Source organism: Herpailurus yagouaroundi, unplaced genomic scaffold (assembly GCF_014898765.1).
Source record: "Herpailurus yagouaroundi ecotype Mexico unplaced genomic scaffold, PumYag 160, whole genome shotgun sequence".
Taxonomy (NCBI): domain Eukaryota; kingdom Metazoa; phylum Chordata; class Mammalia; order Carnivora; family Felidae; genus Herpailurus; species Herpailurus yagouaroundi.
Window position 1 is genome coordinate 1,123,497 of NW_024412401.1, and position 23,038 is coordinate 1,146,534.

A 23,038-nucleotide genomic window follows, 5' to 3' on the forward strand; every position below is an offset into this window, starting at 1 on the left:
CTGAGTAAGTATATATATATATATATATATATATAGCTAATTAATATATATATATATATATATATATATATATATCACATCTTTTTCCATTCATCAGTTGGTTTGGGCTTTTTCCATAATTTGGCTATTGTTGATAGCACTGCTATAAACATTGGGGTACAAGTGCCTCTATGAATCAGCACTCCTATATCCTTGAGATAAATTCCTTGAGATAAATTGCTGGGTCATAAGGTAATTCTATTTTTAATTTTTTGAGGAAACTCTAGTTTCCTCAAATAAGTCAGTTTTCCCGAGTGGCTGCTCCAGTTTGCATTCCCACCAAGAGTGCAGTAATGTTCCCCTTTCTCCACACTCTCACCAACATTTGTTGTTTCCTGAGTTGTTAATTTTAGCCACTCTGTGTTTGAGGTATTATCTCGTGGTTTTGATTTGTATTTCACTGATGATGAGCAATGTTGAGTATCTTTTCATGTGTCTCTTAATTGTCTGGATATCTTCTTTGAAAAATTGTCTATTCATGTTTTCTGCCCATTTCTTTTTTTTAATTTTTTATTATTTTTTTAAATGTTTATTTATTTTTGAGAGAGACAGACAGACAGAACATGAGCAGGGGAGGGGAAAAGAGAGAGGGACACTCAGAATCCTAAGTATGCTCCAGGCTCTAAGCTGTCAGCACAGAGCTGAATGCTGGGCTTGAACTCAGGAATGGCAAGATCATGACCTGAGCCAAAGTTGGACATTCACCCTACTGAGCCACCCAGGCATCCCAGTCTTCTGCCCATTTCTTCACCGGATTATTTGTTTTTCAGGTGTTGAGTTTGGTAAATTCTTTATTGATTTTCGATACTAACCATTAATCTGATATGTCATTTGCAAATATCTTCTCCCATTCCATCAGTCGCCTTTTAGTTTTGTTGATTGTTTCATTTGTTGTGTGGAAGTTTTTTTTTTTATCTTGATGAGGTCCCAATGGTTCATTTCTGCTTTGATTTCCCTTGCCTCTGGAGACATGTCAAGTAAGAAGTTGCTGCAGCCAAGGTCAAAGAGGTTGCTGCCTCCGTTCTCCTCTAGGATTTTGATGGTTTCCTGTCTTACATTTAGGTCTTTCATCCATTTTATTTTTGTGTATGGTGTACAAAAGTGGTCCAGTTTCATTCTTCTACATGTTGCTGTCCAGTTCTCTCAACATCATTTGTTGAAGAGACTATCTTTTTCCCATTGGATATTCTTTCCTGTTTTGTCAAAGATTAGTTGACTATACAGTTGTGGGTCAATTTCTCAGTTTTCAATTCTGTTCCATTGATTTCTGTGTCTGTTTTTGTGCCAGTACCAAATACATGTTTCTCATTATAAATCACAATATCACTACCAGTGATAAAAAAAATTTGATAAAATTTGATAAAAAAATGATAAAAGGATCAATAATGAATATATAAAAAATTTTAAAGTGTCTACATCTAAGAAGTAAATTTTTAAACATATGAAAAGCCATATATCCCCCTCAACCTTTCATCTCTGTCATCTCTCTCTCTCTCTGTCTCTCAATAAAAAGAAAAATAGATATATGAATTCCATTTGTTCCTGAGTGATTTTATAGTGCTGGTGAAAATGATCTTCTATTTATTTGTGTATATTTACCTTACAGGGTAAATCAAATTTCCTAAGAAGAGCTTAACTCTTCTTTCAGATGCAATCTATGTATATTTAGTATTTTTATTTTAGTGTATTTAGAACAGCAATGCATTAATTTTTTTCAGCATACAGACTAGAATAGTCCATTAAAACAAATTGTGTTTTTTCCCTCTAAGTCATTATATAATCCATTTATTTTTTTCATTTAAAAAATAAAATAATAAGAAAACCTCATTTTCCAAAGCAGTGTAAATTCTCCTGGGATTTTTTTTTTCTTTTCTTTTCTTTCTTTTCTTTTCTTTCTTTTTTTTTTTTTTTTTTTTTTTTTTTTTTTGCAGAGAGAGGGAGAGAGAGAGAGAGAGAGAGAGAGAGAACATGCATTCACGCATGAGCATGAGCGTGGGAGGAGCAGAAAGAATCTTAAACTACATGCTCAGCACAGAGCACAACACAGGGCTCAATCCCACAACCTTGGGATCATGTCCTGAGCTGAACTCAAGAGTCAGATACTTAACTGACAGAACCACCCAGGTGGCCCTGTTCTGGGATTCTTTATATAGGCTAGGCATCAGACTGCCTGCAGCCTGAAAGGGTGAGTGGACTCGAAATTTATTTGATTAGAGTAAACAGGGGCACATGGGTGGCTCAGTTGGTTAAATGTCGGACTCTGACTCAGGTCCTGATCTTACAGTTTGTGAGTTTGAGCCTCGTATTGGACTCTCTGCTGTTGACAAAGCCTACTCCACTTCTTCTCTCCACCCGCCCCTCAGTCTCTGCCCCTCCCCACTGGTTCCCTCTCTCTCTCTTTCTCTCTCTCTCTCTCAAAAATAAACTTAAAAAAATCAGAGGAATCAGAATTGTCACATGCGGGACTTTTCAAGGGGAACAGAATTTGGCACCCAAAAATAAGCCTCTGGAATCCAGATTTATCTGGAGCATGTATTTTTGAGAAATAGCAGACACAGGATTAACTGAAAACATAATAGATGTTACCCTTTTGCAAGAAACATTTACATTTGTAAAAGAAACTCCATTTGTAGGAGAGTCTTCCTCTGTGCCAGGAAAAGGAGGATGGCTAAATCTCTAGAAATGCTCTTCAGTGGAGAAGGCAGGAACTTAAATCTGCATGATAACCATATAGTTTACTGTGCTTTGTCTGATAATCTCCCATAATTAGCTCTTCACCTTCCAACATCTTTTGTCTTCAGATGAAAAAGGTATTTAAGGTGAGGGCTTAGGGAGTTTTGCTGGGTATCTCCCTTGTATAAGGGAGGTATATACATATTATTAAACTTCTGTTTGTTTTTCTCCTGTTACTCTTGCACACTAGAACTGCAATAGGTGACAGATGTCAGCCTTTTGTGACCCTCTCAAGTGACCTGAAGGAAACGTGAAAAACAGGAAGAACTGGAAAACCAATTACGCAGAGGCATGCAGGCAATATTTTCAGATAATCAAATATGATAGAAACATAATATATTAAGATGACCTAAAGATCTTTCTCATGTGTAAGTGTAAATCAGAAAACCCTAATTTTTACAAACATCACAAATTATACTGGGGACACACATGTATCTGGAAAACTTGTATATATAATGCCCTACAGCTAACAAGCTTCAGAGCTGTTCTTTAGAGCAATCTGAAAACTCTCCCAGGCTATAATCCTCAGTAGGAAAATGAATAAAGCATTTACTAACCTACTTCGTGGTTGGCTTTCTTTTAGCCCACAATCTGTCTTTCATTACATAATGGGTCCCAGCCAAGAACCTAGAAGGGTAGGGAAAATTATTTTGCCTCCTCTCTACCACCATAAGTGATGCTGATGCACTTTTATGAGGATCGAAAACCGCTGATTCCTAGAAATGTAATCAAACTAATGTGAGTTTGCTCCTTGGTGAGTTACAGCTAGAAATTTCATCAGGTGGAGTTGTCACCAAAAGGAAACTTTATTTGCTACAAATAAGGAGGTCATGGGGAATAACTGCCAAAGCCATGACTTCCTGAGCAGGATTGAATGGGTTTTTTATTTAGGAGTTTTGTCATGGCAGGTAAAGGTGGGCTGAAGACGGTGCCCGTGTGTTTAGAAATCATGCCTATAAAGGCATCCTGTGTTACGTTAATGAAGCTTACGCCCCCCTTTGGGTGGAGACATTATAATGAGGCAGAGGTAACTGTTGGACAAGGAGAAGGGACTTTGGGCATGCTTCTGTGAGCCAGTATAAACCAGATGCCATCTTTGGCTTATCTCATGTAAGCAATGTAACACCTTGCTTCCTTTTGAACAGCACTGGGAGTTTACCATTTACATGTTGTCTCTGATATGGTTAGGCTATTTCCTGGCCTGGTAGAGACTCTTACATTTTTGTATTCATTTAAAATCCATAACTACTGAGGCTTTTGCATTTTTTTGTGCTTCTGACAACTCCTATTTTCCGTGATCTATGACCTACGATCTATGACCTGGGGGCCTAACGTGACGTCTCCTATGTCACAAAACCAAAGTCTCATCTTTCTTTTTCTGGGCATTCCCAACTCTTTCTGCTTACAGAAACACAATCTAAGATCATTTTTAAATTCTGATTCAGACATATGTTGTATTGTACACCGAAGTATAGGTGTAGCAGAACAGGGTCAGCTTACTTCTGCTCTTACTAATACTACCTGTTTTATAAGTGAGATTGAGGATTTTTTTTTATGTATTAATAGTTCTCTCATTGTGACTCAATGAAATGAAACATATTTGAAGATCTAAAATTCTAATTTTTTGTATACAAACATTATTTCCAAATAAGTAAACCTGAGCCTCACACTCTATTTTGTAAATATTCATACCATTCACCTGAGAAGTATATTCTAAATGTCTCAGCTCAAAAAACAGCCATTGATCCATATTAAATCTAAGTGAATATTTGGCTTCTCTTATTTAAAAAAAAAAAATAAACCTCAAGCATCTTGTATTTGTTGGATAAATTGTGCTTGCAGTTTTCATATTCATGAATATAAATTTCAACTTCAACCACATGTTTTATCACAATAGATTTACATCCTATTGAGAAGGAACAGAATAGGCTATTCCAAAATGTACTACTTCGGCATGAGGATGGTTTTGAGATAGAGATAATGAAGAACGAACAGGTTCAGGAAAAGCTTTGTATCTCTCCTTAACTGTCTAAAAGACTTTAGATAGGAGGCCTGTACCAGGAAGAGAGCTATTACCAGAGATAAGTTTTTATATAAGAAAGATTTACTTGCATGGCATGGCAAACAATTGTTAACAAAACATTTGCTCTTTTCATCTTCCTGTGATTTATCTTCCTCTTCTTTAAAGCTCCAGACCCCTCCTAGCATCTCTTTAACTTAGTCTGGTGTCTGAGCCTCAATGGCCTGACGACATTGGTTTGTGGGACTCCAGTAAGTATGTAGTTAATTTTTTTTTCTCGTTAATCTGTCTTATGTCAATATAATTAATTATTAGGCCAACTGAAGAATCTAGAAGGGAAGAAGGGAAAATTTTTCTTCTCCTAGATTATTTTTGGCTAATAGAATCTAGAGTATTCTAATGGGTTAAGTACAGATATATATCTAGATTACAAAAAAAAAAATGTGGACTTCATTGTAAAAAGTAGTATTAGGATATAATATGTATCCTAGTTGTTAAAAACAAGACAAGGCCAAAATGGAGTCACTTATGCTAAGCCCCACATCACCAAAACAAGACATAAGTATGTTTAGTATTCTCAGAAATAGAATCTTAAACCAATTGCAGGCGAGGAAGAATTTCCTGACCCCTTCAAGGTCTCTCTAACTGTTCTAATATTCAAATTGACACAAGGCAGATTAGCAAACAGAAGAAAAGCAAATTTAATTTACTACATATGGGGAATTAACATGAAACTCCAAGGACAGTCAAGGAAAATGAGGTATATATGTCATTCTAAACTAAGGATACAGGGTAGGAGTCTAATACTTCAAAGAGAAGACATGCAATTCATAGGACAATGAGAAGAATTGCAGATGTTTGATAATGAGTTATTTGTCTTACCATAACAATAGGTCACTCAGATAAAATTTATCTCTGGTAACAACCATCCTTTTGGGAAGGACTCCTCAATTTAGATTCTTCTATGTAGTTAAGTGAGAGGCAAAAGTTTCTCTTGAGCCCCTAGGGCCTTGATTGCCTTCAGCTTAATATAGTTTTCATGCTTAAGTGGCACATCGGGGGTACCTGTTCCAAACTCCTTCACAGTCAGGAATCATGTGATCATCACTAAGTAGGTAATCTCCCTGATAACTCCTGCTATTCCCTCAAGGAAAGTTACTCTGCCATAACCAATCTACTTTGTTGCCTGGTATAACTTCTTTGTTCCTGTTCCCTTCTGCCTATAAAAGTGTCATTTTGTACAGCTCCCTGAAGCTTCTTTTCAGTGTGCTAGATTGGATGCTGCCCAATTCACAAATCATTGAATAAAGCCAGTAAGATTTTTTAAATTTACTCAGCTGAATTTTTTTACACTGTTAATATTGCTCTGTAGAAGTTTTGTTTATACTATTGAAAATTCAGTGCTTTATACATTAGTTCATTTTTTTTTTTCATTCAGAGGATATTATGTTTCTATTGTGGGATAAAGAACAAGACTAATTTATATGATATCTTTTAAAGAGTATATTTTCTACACTGAGCAAAGGGTAGAGAAATACAAGTTAAATAAGTTTAAGTAACAACCTTGACATAATGAATTTGATTTGGAAGTATTAGTATGAACCCTTCACAATGCCATTTAAAAAACGTTTTTTGTTTTTAATTCTTTGTTCCTTAAAAGTATCAAGAAAGAAAATAGTCAACTTAGTGACCAAATTGTGGTCTCTAAAACTCTTTTCAACTAAATTAAACCACCATTTCTCAGAGATGGCTGATTCCAGGTCTAGAACAGGAAATACACTAGACCAGCCAGGAATGTCTTATATAATAAAGCAAAAAATTTTTCCCACACTCCCTGATATCATATAAATGATTTCAAGAGTGAACTGAAAGGTACTCTCATTTACTGAATAATAAAAAAAACTCGATCATCAAGAAGAAAAATAATTATATTAGTTAAGATGCATCACACTTATTTAAATCCATGAGATCATACTGGCATTAAAGAAAATAATAAAAATAATTTACTAACATTATAAAATTCTAAAAAAAACACAAAGACCCCACTAAAAACTACAGACCGATATCCCTGATGAATATGGATGCAAAAATTCTCAACAAGATACTAGGAAACCGGATCCAACAATATATTAAAAGATTCATAGGGGCACATGTACCCCAATGTTTATAGCAGCACTTTCAACAATAGCCAAATTATGGAAAGAGCCTAAATGTCCATTAACTAATAAATGGATAAAGAAGAGTGGTTATATATATATATATATATATATATATATATAATGGAATATTACTCAGCCATCAAAAACAATGAAATCTTGCTATCTGCAATGATGTGGATGGAACTAGAGTGCATTAGGCTAAGAGAAAGACAAATATATGATTTCACTCATCACTCATATGTGGAATTTCAGAAACAAAACAAATGAACATAGAAAAAGAGAAGAAAAAATAAGATAAAAACAGAAAGGGAAACAAATCATGAGAGACTCTTAAACACATATAACAAACTGAGGGTTGCTGGAGGGGTGTTGGGTGGCAAGGATGGGCTAAATGGGTGATGGACATTAAGGAGGGCACTTGTTGGGATGAACACTGGGTGTTATATGTAAGTGATGAATCACTAAATTCTGCTTCTGAAACCATTCTGACACTATATGTTAATTAACTTGGATTTAAATAAATTGGAAAAAAATTCTAAAGAACCCAGTTATTATTTTGAAAACTGAAAAGAAGCATAAGAACCAAGAATTTATATCACCTTGCTGTTCAAAGTACCTTTCTGGATAACTAAATAATTGAGAAAGGCATTTCTCTTTATCAGAGCATTCTAGTTTTAATGAAAAGAAAGAACAGAATTAGAATATCATCATTTGTAACCACAAATGAAATTATGGATCTAGGCAATGATCACTAAAAGGAAGCAATTAGACACAGAGGCTTCCTAATGGAAGAATACAATAGCGACTAACTACACCATGTTCTTGTAGAAAATCAATCTTAAATTGATCAGACTTCCAGATCTGAGTTTCAGTTTACAGAAAATATATGAGACAGAGGAAGAAATCAAATGCCATCTCAAAAATATAGCCAACAGTTCCAGACTAATATGTATGGGGTAACGTATAGACAAAAAACATCTAATACTTTTAACAGACAAAGTGTAAGTAAAAGACAAAAGACAGAGAGTCATTTCTTTGGTCTTTACTTTCCAATTCCGCAGTCACTTGCCGCATGTGGCTATTTTAATTTACATCAATAAAAATTAGATTAAAAATTCAGTTCATCCAAGTGTACTTCAAGGGCAAAATAACCACACATGGAGACCATACATACAGAAGATTTCCATGTTCACAGCAAGTTCTATTAAACAGAAATGCTATAAACTGAAAGGAAATTCAGAGCTGTATTAACCAAATATAATGTGTGTATTTTATTTGGATCCGATTGCAACAAGCAGGGGTGCCTGGGTGACACAATCGGTAAGCATCTGACTCTTGGTTTTGGCTGAGGTCATGATCTCACAGTTTCTGGGTTTGAGTCCAGAGTCAGGCTCCACACTGACTTGGTATTCTCTCTTTCCCTTCCTCTCTGCCCCTCCCTCGCTTGTGTATGTGTGAGTTCTCTCTCTCTCCCTCTCCCTCTCAGCTTTATCAAGGCCTAATTGACAGATACGATTATATATGTTTAAATTGCACATGTGATGATGTGGTACATATATACATTGTGAAGAAGTTACCACAATTAAATTAATTAATACATCAATCATCACACTATAGTTAAAAACACTGTATTGCATATTTGATATTTTCTGAGAGTAAACCTTTAGCATTTTCATCACAAAAATGTTAAATTTTTTGAAGAAAACATTAAATGTGAAAGAATATATGTTTTAAAATTTCTTTTAAGAGTAACGTGAGCAAAAAGTTTGAAGACCATTATTAAAACACTCAAGTGCATAAAAATCATTGTTAAAAATACAGATTTTCCATTCTGCCACCTGGGATTCTAATTCAATGGGTTTGTGCCTGGAGTTTAGAAAGCTTCTAACTTTGGAAGTTAGTTTCTTTTCATAAAACTGTGAGAAATGCTGCTTCTGTAAGCATTGGCATGGCCCTCCCCAACTATCTCTTGCAACAAGTGTGATACAAACAGAAATCACTCACTCAGCTTAGAGGGTGTTGCAGCCCAAATCCTCAACACCCATTGACCCAACCTCAGAGAACTGAAGTCTATTAGGATATCAATGATGATTTTCTCTCAACCCTAACTTACTCCATTTACTCTACCTAACTAAATCCTAAAATTTCAGGATGTGACTGAAAAACTGCTCTATTCATGATGCCTCTGACAGATTTCTTTCTAAATGGCAAGGATTTAGGGAAGCTTAATGTACATTGATCCAAATATTATAGAATGTAGTTATTTTGATCACTGTAAAATAGGCTTAAATCTCTACAAATCTTCATATAATGTGCCAAAACACAAGCCACCCGTCAACTACTTCTGCATTAACATGATATCTGGAAAATATTACATTTGTCTTGTTTTGGTTTGGCTGATGAGCCAGTAAAGTAAAAAAGTGCAACTGGGTTCATAGCTAAAGTTGGTTTTTGTTTTTGTTTTTTTTTACATAGCATAAAATACTAGTATTTAAGCCTAATTAGAAAGTTCTATTTTACCATTTTCATGAAACTCCTAAGTGTTTCACTACTTTGAACAAGACTGTATTCTAATTAGCCATCCTCTCATCTTCCTGAAAGACAATGTCAGGCTTATAAAGGATGATCATCATCACTGTTAATCTTTGTTAAGCCACCCACTTATTGACTGAGGACTCAAAAGAAGATGTCACTGTCTCATGGTCTATTGACTGGGGGAGTAGAGGTCAAATCAGAAGGAGAGAGTGCTCTACTAGTGAGAAGCAAGAGAATCTAGAAAATAAACTGTCAATTGTAGATCCTAATGGAACAGCTTCTGTATTTGTAGAACTCAGACAAAATAAATGTAGAGTAGCTACCACGAAGAATCATGTTTCCGCCTCCAAAAAAAGGGCCATAGTTAGTTTGATGTTATAGGTAAGTTATACATCACTTCCATTTCCAGTTGCTCACATCTTGCTTTTAATAACTTCCTTGCTGGCTTTCCTGTCTTTTTTTTTTTTTTTTTTCTTGTCGTATTCATCCTATATGTCAAAGATAAAGTAATCTTTTGAAAACTATTTCTTTGTTGACATCATCATCATCATAAAAATCTCCAGCACATTCTCAATTAGCTATTAATTGAAACCCCAACTGCTTGCATTAACAAGCAAGACTCCTCATTAGATGATGAGTCCTAGCCAGTTCATCAGCATTCTTCCATATCAGTTTGCAGCGAAAGCCTTTTGCTTTAGCCAAACTGAGATATGCTTTTCAAACATGACATCGTTCACGTGGAATTGAATGTCTTTTTATCATTTGTTACTCAGAATGAAGTTCAATGCAATGTCTTCACTGATGCTTTCTCAGGTCACATCATCCTGAAAAGACTCATCTCCCAGATGATCTCTTAAGCCACTTTATTGTACCAGTGATATAACACTTGTCACATAGTATCTTTTACTGTAGCTTTCTGTGTGTGAATGCGCTGACACATCCTCCTGGCATGTTTGGGAAGAATCTTGACAGTGATCTTGTCCTCAAAGGAAAATTTGTAATTTGGCAGATAAATAGGACATAAGGAAGCTCAGAAAGGATGCAGAGGTATAAAAGGCAAAGGCATGTATATTCAGCCGTGTACAGGACCCATTGTTTTCATGACACAACTGGCAGTAAAAGGAAAACTAAATCAAGTCAGATATCATCTTTCAGTTTTAGTATCCTCAATACTATGATTATGAAATGTGAGACTATATTACAAAGAGCAGAGTATGCTTACTAACATATAGGAAGTACCCATTAGCTTCTGATTTCCTTTGTTTCCCTCCATCATCTTCCCTAACTCTGTTTCCTTAACTGGATCAATTTGCATGATTCAATAGTACTAAGCATAAAAATAATTCTAGAGTGTTCTCTTCTTTCTCTCTTTCTTTATTTTTTTTTCTACAGTAAAAGGTAACTATATTGAAATTAGGCAAAACCTGCATTCTGGTCCTCTTTTAACTAGAATTAGGATCAGGGCGGCTGGGTGGCTCAGTCGATAAGCATAAGACTCTTGGTTTCAGCTCAGGCCATGATCTCACGGTTCATGGGCTCAAGTACCACATCAGGCTCCGTGCTGCCAGCGAGGAGCCTTCTTGGGAATCTTTACCCCTGTCTCTGCCTCTCCCCCACTTGTACTATCTCTGTCTCTCTCAAAATAAATAAATAAACTTAAAAAAATTTTAGAATTATAATCTTATGCAAGTTAGTTCACTTCTCTGTGACTCATTTTCTTCATCTCTAAAGTAAGACTATTAGATTAGATACATTTCAACCTTCCAGCTGTGGCATTTCATGAAATTCTCACAGGTATTTTCCAAAAGCAAAATTATTCCGTTATGAAACCTATGTGGTCTCTTGGAGGTCAAAGTCCTTTTTGCTGCATTTATCATGCTTCTGGGTTCAGTCCATTTCCTCCTATCCTGCAGGTAGACAGAAGACAATGCTAAGTAGTCCTTGATACATATATGAGCAGATTTTCTGTGAAGCCAAGAAAGCTCAGACTCAAAGATAATCGCTCACTTGTATGGATTGGAATCAAGTCCCCAGGAGTTTTTGATGCTTGTGGAAATCAACAGATTCCAAAATTCACTGTGTATTTTTCTTATTTCTAGATACATAGTAACATTTGTACCTCATTTTTTTTGGTAATTTCTTATCCTTTTTCCTAAAAAGAATCACACACATTTTAAAATATCTAGGCCCACCAGAACTTGGGTCTGCCCTCATGAGGCCCCTGCTAATTTGGGATTCTTTCTTGAAATGTACCATTAAGAACATAAATAACTAGAGAAGATAAAATTCCATGGCCTATGAATATATTCAAATTCATACTGAACTTTAAGAGTTAAAATAAAATCAACATATTGGATATTAAAACTAAAGAATTTTGGGGGCGCCTGAGTGGCTCAGTCGGTTAAGCGGCCAACTTTGGCTCGGGTCATGATTTTGCGGTCCGCGAGTTCGAGCCCTGCATCGGGCTCTGTGCTGACAGCTCAGAGCCTGGAGCCTGTTTCGGATTCTGTGTCTCCCTCTCTCTGACCCTCCCCCATTCGTGCTCTGTCTCTCTCTGTCTCAAAAATAAATAAACGTTAAAAAAAATAAAAAAATAAAAAAAAAACTAAAGAATTTTTGCATGAAGTGGTATGGTTTAGGGTGAATTAAGCTTAATTAGGATAATTTGTTATAAATACTTATTAAGTTTTTCATATTTTCAAAAAACGTTTTACTCTTTATTTTTGAGAGACAGAAAGAGAGACAAACACACTGTGTAAGCAGGGGAGGAACAGAGAGAGATGCACAGAAACTGAAGCAGCCTCCAGTCTCTGAGCGGTCGGCACAGAGTCAGCCATGGGGCTCAAACTCACCAACTGCAAGATTATGACCTGAGCAGAAATCAGATGACTAACTGAGCCACGCAGGTGCCCCATCATATTTTCACAGTAATAGTTATTAAGCATTAGTTACTTTCAAATCCTTACTAAACAAAAAAACTAAAAGTCACCTTACATACATTTAAATAAAGGATGATGTTTAGAACTTCTTATTGCATTAATTCTGAGAGACATGTTTTTATATCCAATTTAACATTTCTTAACTGATGGCCAGTTGTCAGTCATAACGTCGTTGCCTCTATGACACATCTCAAGACTTGATTAGTGTTCCTGATGGGAACAATAACTCTGAATTTTTAGTAAACAAATCTTTTAAGAACCATATGGAGAAGAACTATAGCTTCAGGTGTTGTTTCAAAATTTTCTGTGATACTTTCTGGCATGACTTTAAGAATGTGAGTGTCCACCCATTGCTGGTGGTAATGTAAAATGGTCCCACTACTGTGGAAAACAGTTTGGTGGTGTCTCAGAAAGTTGAACATAGAATTACCACATGATCCAGCAATTCCAATTCTACGTATATATCCAAATTAATTGCAAACAGGTGCTTAACCAATAGTCAAAAGATGGAAACAATCCAAATATCCAACTGATTAATAGATAAGCAAATAATGGAATAGGCATACAATATAATATCAATCAGCCATAAAAAAGAGTAAAACTCCTGATCCATACTACAACCTTAATAAACCTCAAAAACATTATGCTAAGTTAAGGAAGACAGATACAAAAAGTCACATATTATATGATTTCACATACATGAAATATCCCGAAGGGGTAAATCCATAGAGACAGAGGGCAGATTGGTGGGTGTCAGGGACTAAGGGGGAAAAGGATGGGGAGTAACTGCTTGATGGATACACTGGAAATGGAAGAGCAGAAACTTTGGAATCGAAATCTTGGTGCAGGTGGGTCCAAAGTAAAAGCGTCAGAAAGAAGTTGCGTGCACTACATTTTAACTCCTGTGAAGATACCTAATGGTCTGGGCAGTGCTGATCACACTCTAGTTTCCTCCCTCTTTCCATCTTAACCCTCAATCAGTGGTCCAGTCTAATATAAGTAAATGGCACATTAGTCAAGGAAAGTTTAGTAATACCAATAAATGAAGTCAAATATTAATTTACTTGTGAGGATTCACAATGAAAATTTTTGGTCTCCCCTGAATGCCAGTTACTTACTATTTAATTAGATTTTCACATGTAAACAAAAAATACTTTAATATAAGCTACTAATTACCTATTTTTGGATTTAACTAGAAAACCTATATGCAAACAAAACAGCCAACTTAAATAGCATGGGGGTGACAATTTGATTAGTCGCTAATTAGCCTGAGTTTGCCTGAAATATCAGTTTTGATTACACTACTGATATTATATCCGTGGCTGGATAATGATAATACAGTTAAGTCAATATCATACATGGGCGCCTGGGTGGCTCAGTTGGTTAAATGTTCAACTCTTGATTTTGCCTCATGTTGTTATCTCGCAGTTCATGAGATCAAGCCCCATGTGGGACACTGTGCTAACAGCACAGAGCCTGCTTGGGATTCTTTCTCTTTCCCTCTCTCTCTGCCCCTCTCCCACTTGCACTGGCACATGCTCTCTCTCTCAAGATAAATAAATAAGAACTTTATATATATAAATATATATACATATAACATAGAAACTTAATATCTATCTTTATGTATATCGCTCAATATATATCAATATATATCATAGAAACTTACTCAATTTCTTGAAAATGTAAGAACAGATAGGGTAGGTGAATATAGTAAGCAATGATTTTCAAATAGGTAGTATCTGACTATTGCCATTTATATATACAAGGCTTATTTTGAGAAAGTGGTTTAAAGTGTCAGCGTCTTATACTGACAAGATATAGCACACACCAAAATCAGAAGTCTGAATACAATTTACTTACGACTATTGATTAATTCTGTGGAGTCTCACAGATAGGTCTTGGATATAACTGAAATATGTAAGAATCTCTGTACAAAATAATTTTAAGTTTAAAATGAATATGGCTAATAGCTTGTGTCCTTTCCTCCAAGTTCTTCTCAGATTGTGTATTTCAGAGAAAATGGGGACGTGATAACTCTTGAGAAGACACATTGTTTTTTCTCCTCAAATATCGGAAAAGATGAAATGTTTGCATTTATTTTACAGAACACTTTCTCTACTTTGACCTATTTCTGCTCTTTCCACACCTATGATCTGTCTGATAATTCAACTGTATGTTACGTTTAGACAAGATAATTTTAACTTTGTTGATTGTAGCTGTATATGTGGGAAATGGACTTCTTGATTATTTAAGAAACAAAGTTTTAAAAAATATGTTTCAAGGTTCCAATGGGCATATTTTCTTCATAAACAGATAATAGATTACAGGAATATTTACTAATAAGTTTAAATCCTTATTTGGCTTATGTGTTTAACATAGATGTCATAGTAAAATCAAGTATAGTCACTTCTGTAATAATGGTAATTAGATCATACATAATAAGTAAATAATAAATTCTTAAGTGATAGAAATTAATTAGATTAGAATGAATGTAAAATTTATTCTAAAATAAGTGTGAAATCTATTGAATGATGGGATAGTTGTCTTATAGACAGGAGGGGCAGAGAGAGAGGGAGACACAGAATCGGAAACAGGCTCCAGGCTCTGAGCCATCAGCCCAGAGCCCGACGCGGGGCTCGAACTCACGGACCGCGAGATCGTGACCTGGCTGAAGTCGGACGCTTAACCGACTGAGCCACCCAGGCGCCCCTAAAACTTCATTTCTGAAGTTACCAATAAACTCTGTTCTCTTTGATTCCGAGGCCTAGAATTATTGAAGGAACAGTTTAGTGATATAAAAACATAGAAAATATTATCCAGATAATATAAAAAGGTTTGCCAAATCATCAAGTCAACAGGTCTATTCTTATATTTGCTTTCTAGTGAATTGGCTGTTACAGCATTTAAAATTCAGTGGTGTTTTGTAGTCTTTATATTTCCATGTTCTTCTTTATTCGTAGTGAAATTTATAATACACGGGGAAACAATTTTGTTGAAATACATATCCTGGTTACTACCAAATACCAAATTTGTGACTCAGATATCATGAAATTTTTCACACAGCAAAATTATCTATGTAAGTCAAACCTTATTAATAGAAATTAAATAAAATTTTAAAATGGAATGATTTTTAGAAAATGATTAAAACTTTACTCTCAAATGAGAACATGTATTTTTCCTGAAGATACTTAGAGGCTGTAAGCTTCAATGCTTTGGAATGAGTTCTAATATCAAACTTATTTCTCCTCACTGTACACAGGAGGATGAATTATAAAGAGTGTGGTCAAGAATAGATTTCTGCTTTGGCCTGATTTTTTTTTTCCAGAACATTCTCAAAACCTAGCAGGATATTCCGTGTTGCTTTTTCCCTTTACCTTTGTATCCTATACGCACAAAATAAAAGAAAAAAAAAAAAAAAGCTTAATTTTTACATAAAAACACCTAGTCTTTTTAAATGATATTATTATCTACTGAAATATAAGAAAGACTTGTTTTCCTCCAAATTATTATTTGAAATGTTTGTTTCTTGTATTACTTGTTAATGGGAATGATAGTAGGATTTATAGTAACTTATTCATATTTCCATTCTCTCTCTCTCTCTCTCTCTCTCTCTCTCTCTCTCTCTCCCCCACCCCGCACTGCATGCTTTGTCTCTATATTTCTATGTGGTTTTACAATTTTATTTTCTCTTCTACCATCCCTTTTCCACGTGAACTATATATATTTTTTCTCTCTATGGCAGTAAAGGGAAGGGCATTTTAACCTCTTTGGGATCAAAGAGTCCTTTTTTCCTTTGAATTCATATGAAAACTGATTCCCTGCTGTGCAGTGTTATGAAGCTTCCAGTGAAAATCCATTAAACATCTCCTTAGGAGCTAGGAAAGCGATGAGTTTGCCATTTAGATTATTTCATATCCATATTCCCTTGGGCCATATTATACTTGAACTTCTACTACTGTACTTTTTCTTTCAAATCTAACTAAAACTAGAAATCTTTAAGAAACTTCAAAAAAGAGAGAAAGATAACTCAAACAGTTCATTTATTCTTGCTCTTCTAGTATTTTCCTGATAATCTTTAAAACTTGAAAGGTCTTATCAGTTCAAGATGATTCCTCTTTAGATGGGTAGATAAATGGAAAGATGGCTGGCTGCTATTTCTAACTTTCTTAGTAGAAATTTTATTGATTCTAAGGCTGTATGAGCTATGATGGAAAATTAGTGTGACAAGAGAAGAAATGAGGTTTGTTTGAACAGATGTGAAAACTAGAGATTAATTTACCATTAATATATCTTAAATTATAAATTTTCTTAATCTGGCCCTAACCCATGTATATTTATTTCTATAGCCTCGAACTCTTACATTATTTTGCTTGTCACACAAAAATTATTTAAAATTATTTTTACATAAGAATTGTTACAGACCAAATAAAAGTTAAATAGAACATTCTACTTTAAAGGGAATTTGTTTTTTAATTGATGGATACTAAGTACATAGTTGTACAACTTCAAAATTTATTTTTATTTTTTTTAATTATTTTTATTTTTTAAAAAATTTATTTATTTTTGAGAGGGATCCTGCTTGTCTGCACGCAAATACGTGTGTGAGGAGGGGAAGGACAGAGAGAGAGGTGAACAGAGGATCTGAAGCAGGCTCTCCACTGATAAGCACAGAGCCTGATGCTGGTGTTGAACTCACGAACAGTGAGATCCTGACCTGAGCTGAAGTCAGAAGCTTAACCAACTGGGCCACTCAGGCACCCATCCAAAAATTTTTTTAATGTATTATTTTTAGAACTCCATTGGGTTGTAAACCCTGGCTGCTAACCATTGCTAAAATGGTCTACCAATATCTTTTTGCAAAGAAATATGAGCATGGTAAGTAGAGGACCTGTGGTTCAGTTCCATCTTCTAAAGACTTTGGAAGTTATCACTTACATCCTTACAGCAAGAAAAAGCTGGACAAACTGAAATTTAAGGACATTTTGAGACTTCTCAAAGAACTAAGTTACGGGCCAAACTTCTACTTCAAAATCTGGAAACAGAGGTGCATCCAGAGGCACAGCCAAAATGTGCAGGTCTGGAGCAGAAATTGCTGAGGCAAAATAAAGGAAAGGGATATTTAAATAATATTATGGTTATTAATGTTATGATAATTTCGATAAGTCATTGAAAGCTGACTGTTGCTTAGCATCAGAGTAAGAAATTCCTTTGGACCAAAACCACAGATTCGTGGGGTTTACACATTCAAGAAGCCTACCAGGTTCTCACTCAGAAGATTTGAAAAAGGGCCTTCCTAGCTCATTCATTGTAAAATACTGCAAGAGCCTTCTCTGTGACAGAGGTCCATTCCTCAGGACAAAAGACTTTACCAGAGCCTAATCTCAGCTGGGACATGGGCATTTCTCCTATCCCAGCCTGCTCAGGATTTCTGGTTTTACCAAATGGGGGTCAACTATTATCAAGATTTCAAAGAAGAGAGTATGGGTAGGTGGAAAGGGATACTATACCATTGGAGAAACACTGATGAGGGTCACAGGCCCCCAGATCCAGTCTTATTAAAACATTGAAATTTAATCTGAAGTTTATAGAGCACTTCCCTTTCTCTGCACCATACCATACAACAAATAGGGTCCAGTGTAATAACGGTGGATTATAATGAATCGAGCTGCAAGACAGACTCTCCGAGGTGGAGAGCTCAGTCTAGAGCTCAGGGTCAAGAGATAAGACACAAATAAACAATACTAGAGGAATTTAAAGACTGTCACCTATAACTACTTTAAACATTAAAATGAACCCAAATCCTAGAAGTCTATTTCACACAAAGCTTATCTTATCAGTAATTGATACAACAGGTCTATTTTTTGTTTCGACAGAAAATTACAAAGCATGCCATCTACCCAGAATAAAACCACGATCTAAAGAGCAAAGCATTCATGAAAACTGTATTCATGTATGATATAGATCTTGGAATTATCAAAAAGGAGATTTAAAATAAGGGATTAATATATTAAAAGATTCTAAGGGAAAAGCCTGCACATAACAGTAGATGGATAATATGGGGCGCCTATATGGCTCAGCGCCCAACTCGGGCTCAGGTCATGATCTCGCAGTTCATGAGTTATCGGGCTTTGTGCTGACAGCTCGGAGCCTGGAGCCTGTTTCGGATTCTGTGTGTGTGTTTCTCTCTGCCCTCGCTTACTTGTGCTCTGTCTCTCTCTCTCTCTCAAAATAAATAAGTATTAAAAAAAAGAATAGAATGGGCAATGTAAACAGATATCAACACTCTAATAAGGAGTCGAAAACAAATGTTAGAAAGCAAAAGCAACAGAAATGAAGAGTGTTTCAATGTACTCATCAGGAGGCTCAGCGTGGTCAAAGAATGTTCAGAGATGCTGTAGACTAAGTGAACAGATACTTTCCAAACTGAAATATGAGGAGAAAAAAGAAGAAAAGAACAGAGCAAAACATCCAAGAGCTATGGAGCAATTACAAAAGATGTTACATATACATAATTGGAATGATTTGAAGGAGAAAAGAAAGAGCAGCAAAAATACTTCAAGTAGTAATGATTGTGAACTTCCCAAAATTAAGGACAGACATGAAACCACAGATTTAGGAGCTCAGAGAATACCATTCAGGATAAATGCTAAAGAAGTGTTTTTGTTTTTGTTTTTTTGGTCTTTTACTTAAAAAAAGCCCTCATACCTATGCAGATTATATTCAAACTGTAAGATACCAAAGACAAAGGGAAATTCTTGAAAAGAGACAGAAAGAAAAACTTTATCAGTGAAGAACAAAGATAATAATCACAGCCAACATCTATTCAGAAATCATTCAAGCAAGAAGATAATAAAGTGAAACACTTTAAAGTATTGGAAAGAACAACTATACACCTCAAAGTCTGTATCCAGTGAAATTACCTTTCAAAAATAAAGGACAAAAAGACTTTCTCAGACAAACAAAACTGAGGGAGGTCACTGTCAGCAGACGTTGCAAGAAATGTCAAACTGAGTTCTTCAGGCAGAAAAAAAGGATTACAGGTCAGAAACTTGAATCTATGTGAATAAAAAAAGAGCATTAGCAAGGCATGAATGAAGGCAAATAAAATATTTTATTTTTCTCATTCTTATTGAATTAAAACAAACAAATATTTGTTAAAAGTAATAATAGTAATACAGTGGACGATACTAGCATATGCTTCAATAAAAATAATAAAACAGTATCGTGAGTAGTGTGAGGGGCGAATTGTGAAGTCCGTTATAAGGCACCTGCATTACACAGATACTATTAGTTGAATGTGGACTTCCAATGGCTTAAGATATATATTTTAAACTCTAGGACAGTTTCTAAAAATCTTTAAAAATATAGATATGACAGAAAATATATTTTAAAAAGATATCAGGGTTTGAAGGCCCACATTCACCCCAATGTTTATAGCAGCATTATCAACAGTAGCCAAATTATGGAAAGAGCCCAGATGCTGATCAACACATGAATGGATAAAAAAGATGTGATATATATCTATACAGATATATTGATGTTTCGATATATATAGTTGGATGTTATTCAGCCATTAAAAAGAATGAAATCTTAGGGCACCTGGGTGGTTCAGTTGGTTAAGTGTCTGACTTTGGCTCAGGTCATGATCTCACAGTTTGTGGGTTCGAGCCCCGTGTCGGGCTCTGTGCTGGCAGCTCGAGCCTGGAGCCTGCTTCAGATTCTGTGTCTCCCTCTCTCTCTGCCCCTCCCCTGCTCATGTTCTGCCTCTCTCTGTCTCAAAAATCAATAAAACATTGAAAACAAACATTGAAAAAACATTTAAAAACAAGAATGAAATCTTGCCATTTGCAATGACACGAAGCTAGGTTGTATTATGCTAAGCAAAATAAGTCAGTCAGAGAAAGACAAATACCGTATGATTTCACTCCTGTGTGGAATTTAAGACACAAAACATGAACATATGAGGAGGGGTTAAAAAAGAGAGAGAGAAGCGAACCATAAGAGACTCTTCACTGTAGAGAACAAACTGAGGTTTGATGGAGAAGAGAGATGGGTGGGGGAATGAGCTAGAAGAGAGATGGGAATTAAGCAGGGCCCTTGTCTTGTGCACTGGGTGTTTGTTATATGTAAGTGATGAATCACTCAATCCTACACCTGAAACTGATAGTACATTATATGTTAACTAACTAGAGTTTAAATAAAAATTTGAAAAATACAAAATAAAATAAAATAGATACCAGGAACACAAATGCAGCAAGTAGAAAACAGTTACAGACATTGTGGAAATTAGCCTAACCGAGCCAATAATCAGTTTAAATGTAAATAATACAAATGCAATTAAAGGATTCTAAGAATAGATTTAAAAGCATCCAACTTGTTTTAACTATTTTAATTTTAAATATATATACATATATGTATGTACATATACTCAAAAAGGTTAAAGGAATGGAGAAAGCTAGACCATGCTAATAGGAACTGAAAGGACGTTGGCGTGTAATAATATAGTAATACTGTTGTATGGTAACAAATGGTAGCTACACTTATTGTGGGTGAGCATAGTCAAATTCATAATTGTTGAGTCACTAATGACAACTATACTTCAATAAAAAAAAAGGAAGCTGGAGTGGCTATATTACTTTCACACAAAGCCGACCTCAGTATAAGGGAGATTACAGGAATATAAGAAACATTAAACAATAATAACTGTGTCACTTCTCCAGGAAGACATACAATCGTAAATGTGTACACGCTTAACAACAGACCATCACAATATGAGACAAACACTGAGAGAATTTTACGAAAAAAAGAAAAAAAGAAAAATCTACTATTATACTGGAATACCACCTCACCCTTCTGTAATTGACAAATCAAACAGAAAGAAAATAAATATTTAGATGACCCGAACACTTCTAACAATTATGTTTGAACTGACAATTACAGAATAATCCATCCAACAAGAGCAGAATATACATTCTTCCCAGGTTCTCTTGGAACAATCACCAAATTAAGCCAACGGAATGAAACTATATATCAGTAATGGAAATCCAGAAAATCATCAAATACTTGGAAATTAAATAACAATATTATTTTTAAAAACATGGATCAGAGAAAAGTCCCAAGATATTTTTTTAAATTTTGAATCCATAGAAATATAACTTATGAAAGTATGTGGAGTACAGTGAAAATAATGCATAAAAAAAATCATAGCCTTAAAGGTATCTATACTAGATCTAATACAAATAACTTAAGATTCCACTTTAGGGAAACTAGAGAAAGAACAATTTAAACCTAAAGCAAGCAAAAAAAAAAAAAGCATAATAAAAATTAGAACAGAATTGAATAAAATTGAAAACAGTGGGAAAAATTAAAGAAACCAAAAACTGTTTCATTTTTAAAACTTTTTTTTTTTTCAACGTTTATTTATTTTTGGGACAGAGAGACACAGAGCATGAACGGGGGAGGGGCAGAGAGAGAGGGAGACACAGAATCGGAAACAGGCTCCAGGCTCCAGCCATCAGCCCAGAGCCCGACGCGGGGCTCGAACTCCCGGACCGCGAGATCGTGACCTGGCTGAAGTCGGACGCTTAACCGACTGCGCCACCCAGGCACCCCTCATTTTTAAAAATCAATGACATTGATATGCTTCTACTCAGGCTAAATAAGAAGAAGGAGAAGATAAAAATTACCAATATCATAAAAGAAAGAATGGTCATTATTTGTGATCCCATAGACATTAAAAGGGTATTAAAAATACTATGAAAAACTAAATGTTCACAAATTTTATAACTTGTTTGAAATGGACCAACTGCTAGAAAGACAAAACTACCAAAAACACAAACAAAAAAGGAATAGATAATCCTAACAGACCCATAATTATTAAACAGACTGAATTAACAATTAATCACCTAACTAAGAAAGCAACCAAGCTAATGGTTTCACTGAAGAATTCTGCCAAATATTTAAGGAAAAAATTAGAGCAATTTTCTGGATTTTTTTTTTAGAAATTAGAAACAGAAGAAATACTTCCTAACTCATTGAAAAGAGAGCTGAAGTAGCTTTGTTAGGTTCGTACAAAACTAACTTCAGAACAAAGATTTTCAAGGATAAAAGGGCATTATATAATGATAAGTGTATCAATTCTCCAAGAAGGTATTCTAGGGCAGCATTTCCCTAAAATTAAAAATAGCTAAATATGTTACAAAAGAAACTACAGCCCAGTATCTCTTAGGAATAGTACGTGCAAAATTCCTCAACAGAATATTAGAAAATTTAATCCAACAATGCATGGAAAGAGTCACATACCACAGGCAAACATGCTGTATGACAGGTATGCAAAGCTGGTTTCACATTTGAAAATCACTCAGTGAGGGGTGCCTGGGTGGCGCAGTCGGTTGAGTGTCCGACTTCAGCCAGGCCACGATCTCGCGGTCCGGGAGTTCGAGCCCCGCGTCAGGCTCTGGGCTGATGGCTCAGAGCCTGGAGCCTGTTTCCGATTCTGTGTCTCCCTCTCTCTCTGCCCCTCCCCCGTTCATGCTCTGTCTCTCTCTGTCCCAAAAATAAATAAATAAACGTTGAAAAAAAAAAAAAAAGAAAATCACTCAGTGTAAGCCAAC